Raw genomic sequence first — 5051 nt, forward strand, 5'->3', positions numbered from 1 at the left:
CTACCTTTTTTTTTTTTTTTTTTTTTTTTGCAATTTCTTGTGGCTCTATAATTATTTTAAAATTAAAAAATTAGAAAACAGACAAAGTAAAGGCTTTTTCACATATGCAAAAGCCAAAATAATTTACCCCCCAGATCTGTGCCACACAAAATAATTTACCCCCCAGATCTGTGCCACACAAAATAATTTACCCCCCAGATCTGTACCACACAAAATAATTTACCCCCCAGATCTGTGCCACACAAAATAATTTACCCCCCAGATCTGTGCCACACAAAATAATTTACCACCCCCAGATCTGTGCCACACAAAATAATTTACCCCCAGATCTGTGCCACACAAAATATTTTACCCCCCAGATCTGTACACACAAAATAATTTACCCCCCAGATCTGTGCCACACAAAATAATTTACCACCCCCAGATCTGTGCTACACAAAATAATTTACCCCCCAGATGTGTACACACAAAATAATTTACCCCCCAGATCTGTGCCACACAAAATAATTTACCCCCCAGATCTGTACCACACAAAATAATTTACCCCCCAGATCTGTGCCACACAAAATAATTTACCCCCCAGATCTGTGCCACACAAAATAATTTACCCCCCAGATCTGTGCCACACAAAATAATTTACCACCCCCAGATCTGTGCCACACAAAATAATTTACCACCCCCAGATCTGTGCCACACAAAATAATTTACCCCCCAGATCTGTACACACAAAATAATTTACCCCCCAGATCTGTGCCACACAAAATAATTTACCCCCCAGATCTGTGCCACACAAAATAATTTACCACCCCAGATCTGTGCCACACAAAATAATTTACCCCCCAGATCTGTGCCACACAAAATAATTTACCCCCCAGATCTGTGCCACACAAAATAATTTACCTCCCAGATCTGTGCCACACAAAATAATTTACCCCCAGATCTGTGCCACACAAAATAATTTACTCCCAGATCTGTGCCACACAAAATAATTTACCCCCCAGATCTGTGCCACACTAATTTACCCCCCAGATCTGTGCCACACAAAATAATTTACCCCCAGATCTGTGCCACACAAAATAATTTACTCCCAGATCTGTGCCACACAAAATAATTTACCCCCCAGATCTGTACCACACAAAATAATTTACCCCCCAGATCTGTGCCACACAAAATAATTTACCACCCCCAGATCTGTGCCACACAAAATAATTTACCACCCCCAGATCTGTGCCACACAAAATAATTTACCCCCCAGATCTGTGCCACACAAAATAATTTACCCCCCAGATCTGTGCCACACAAAATAATTTACCCCCAGATCTGTGCCACACAAAATAATTTACCCACCAGATCTGTACACACAAAATAATTTACCCCCCAGATCTGTACACACAAAATAATTTACCCCCCAGATCTGTGCCACACAAAATAATTTACCACCCCCAGATCTGTGCCACACAAAATAATTTACCCCCAGATCTGTGCCACACAAAATAATTTACCCCCCAGATCTGTGCCACACAAAATAATTTACCCCCCAGATCTGTGCCACACAAACGCTAAAGGAAAGTGCGTCAGGAAAAGTTAACTGAACGGAAACCTTGGTCTCCAGAAAGTAGTGAGTAGTGCTGGGAATGGATAAGCGTGAAATGCTTACAATTTTTTATTACTTAATCTCTTTAAAGCAAAATATTAAGAATACATTGTGGATTTATAACATACATAGATGTGAGAAGTTTGATAACAGTTGCACGAAAGCTGGGTACAGGGAGGTGGAGGTCTGCATTTGGGAGGTTCTTATCCTATTCACCATGTGGTAACAGCACTTGAAGGTAGGCTGTGGATAAGCAAAAGAGGTCACCTGTAACCTCTAAAGCAACCACTAAAGTGACAGAACAAGAGATATAGCTCAGACGCCAACAACGGAGAAAAAAGGGGTATCATAAAAATACTTGATTTAATCCAAAAGAAGGCAGAAAGGGGAAACAGGTAATAGATGGATCAGATGAAAAACAACAAGGGGGTAGCTCTGAATCTAACATGATCAATAATTAGATGAAGTGCAATCGTCTAAAACGCCGCTCTCGGAGGCAGAGATGATGAGATTGTACAATAAGTAAGACCAGATTGGATGCCTGCAAGACGCCCACTTCATGTACAAAGATATCCAGGCTGAGTTTCCCTTGCCCCAGATGCTCAGGACCAGAACTGTTTTGAATTTCAGCTGTTTTCTGGTTTTGGAATATTTGCATTACACCAGTTGAACATCCCAAAGAGAAGAAGTCTGAAATCTAAAATGCTCCAACAAGCATTTCCTTGGAGTAGAAAGTTTCAGATTTGGGTGCATTTTGGATTTTAGATTTTCAAATTTGAAATGTTCAATCTATACATGGGCTAAAGGTTTAAAGATGAAAAAATGTCTCTGATGCACACTAATCAAAAGATGGATTAATATCAGACCAGGTAGATTTTAGAGCAGAGTATTACCAGGGACAAGGGGAGAAAATTCATAATAAAGGAGTTGATGAACTTGGAGCTCTCAACAATTCCAAATCATCGACCTTCAAAATACACAGAAGAAAACCTGATGGGGCAACAAGCAGAAAGAGACTCACAGAGTCCGAGGCCGAAACACCTCTCTCTTCATAGTAATTAATATAACGAGAAACCCACAGAGTCCGAGGCCGAAACACCACTCTCTTCATAGTAATTAATATAACAAGGAGACAGAAAATCAGTCAGGAGCTGAAACACTTGAACACCGGCACTGAGCAGCTTGACCTCACTGAAATTTTAAGAACACTCCACCCAGTAATACAGAAGACAGATTTTTATCACGCACTTGGGAACATTAGCAAGACAGCCTCCATTCTGGACTGTGAAATAAGTCTTAATGCATATAAAAACTAAAATAATATAAAGTGCATTATCTGAACAACAATGGAATTAAGTTAGAAAACCTCGAAATTCCCAAATATTTGAAAACTCAACACTTCTCAGTAGGTCAAAGGAGCAGTCAAGTGGAAATTAGAAAGGATTTTGAATTTAATAAAGTGAAAGCAAATCCACATTTGTGGGATACAGCTGACGCAGTATGAAGGGCATTTTATAGCACTGCGTGCCTATATCAGAAGAGAAGAAAGTTTCAGATTGATGACCTCCGAGTTTACCTTAAAAAACTAGATAATGAAAATGAAATTCCAAGTAAGCAAATGTAAGAAAATAATAAATATCAGAGTTTATGATATTTGCAATCAGAAGCCGGTTCTTTGAAAAGATCAACAAAATTGATAAACTTCCAGCTAGACTAGTCAGGAAAAAAGAGAGACAACGCACGTGGCCCAGGTCACGAGCGAGGGCGAGGACGCCGTCTGGTTCTGTGCATGCTAGAGGATAGCAAAGGACCCCACAAACACCTTTATGCTGAGACATTCTCCAGCTGGATAAAATGTACAGGTTCTAAAGGACGTCAGCTACCAAAGACATAAGCCTCAAAACACAAGGACCCTGAATAACATTGTATCTATTGGAGGAATTAGTAATTAGCAATCTTCCTGCAGAGAAAACTTCAGGTCCGAATGACTTCATGAATTCCACCAGGCCAGTTTTACACAGACTCTTCCAGAAGCCAAGAGGAGGCACTTCCCAACTCATTCTGAGCCTGGCATTACTCTGGAGCCAGAACCAGACAGAGGCATTAAAGGACGAGGCCGTGCTGCTCACTGAGCCCCCGGCATGGGGTGTTGACTGTCGAGTATCTCGGCGAAGGGAACCGGTCTCCATTCCCGACTTGATCGGTTTTTCCACCCTCATTGTTTTCCTGCACCTGCTGTCAGTTTAGATGTTAAAGGCCAAGAGAGTGATAAGAGCAGGGAAGAAAGGGAGGAAGAGATTTAGGAGGCTGTGAAGGGAAGAGAAGGATTTGGGAAGAAGGTTCCAGCGTGACTTAGACCTGCTTAGACATTACAGCGTGAGAGGCAATTCTCAAAAAGGATAAAAGGATTCCTGAGTTCACTCTGTCTTGTAATTCTCCTATTCATAGGCTAAAACTAAATCCCCAAAGAGTTCCAGAAAGCTATCATTTTTATAAAATTAGGCCGTAATTATACTGTTCCATTAATTAAGGAGTATTTTAACTCAACCCTCTTTTTTACTGGACATTAAAAAATTACTAATCATTTATCGGGTTGGAATAGAACCCGCTTATAGTGGCCTGCCATGGAGACAGCATCTCAGATAATTTGCCAACAGTTTTAGGATTGCTGTGAATCTGAGCCCTGAGAATTGTGGGCAAATTGGAATGTGTGGAGAGACACGTGGGTGGCTGGAACCCGGAGGTGCTGGGATTTGGAGGTGCTGGGACCTGGAGGTGCTGGAACCCGGAGGTGCTGGGATTTGGAGGTGCTGGGACCCAGATGTGCTGGGACCTGGAGATGCTGGGACCCGGAGGTGCTGGGATTTGGAGGTGCTGGGACCAGGAGATGCTGGGATTTGGAGGTGCTGGGACCCAGATGTGCTGGGACCAGGAGATGCTGGGACCCGGAGGTGCTGGGACCTGTAGATGCTGGGATTTGGAGATGCTGGGACCTGGAGGTGCTGGGATTTGGAGGTGCTGGGACCTGTAGATGCTGGGATTTGGAGGTGCTGGGACCCGGAGGTGCTGGGACCTGTAGATCTTGGGATTTGGAGATGCTGGGACCCGGAGGTGTTGGGATTTGGAGGTGCTGGGACCAGGAGATGCTGGGACCTGGAGATGCTGGGATTTGGAGGTGCTGGGACCCGGAGGTGCTGGGATTTGGAGGTACTGGGATTTGGAGGTGCTGGGATTTGGAGGTGCTGGGATTTGGAGGCACTGGGACCAGGAGATGCTGGGATCCGGAGGTGCTGGGATTTGGAGGTGCTGGGACCCGGAGGTGCTCGGACCTGGAGGTGGTGGGACCTGGAGGTGCTGGGAGTGCCATCTCTGCAGCTACAAGGGGACTCCGCATGGCCTCCCATATCATCCAGGTTCTCTCTTTGCCAGCAGACAGTTAGTGACACTCGGAGAGCTG

The sequence above is a fragment of the Macaca mulatta genome, chromosome 18, assembly GCF_049350105.2.
Source record: "Macaca mulatta isolate MMU2019108-1 chromosome 18, T2T-MMU8v2.0, whole genome shotgun sequence".
Taxonomy (NCBI): domain Eukaryota; kingdom Metazoa; phylum Chordata; class Mammalia; order Primates; family Cercopithecidae; genus Macaca; species Macaca mulatta.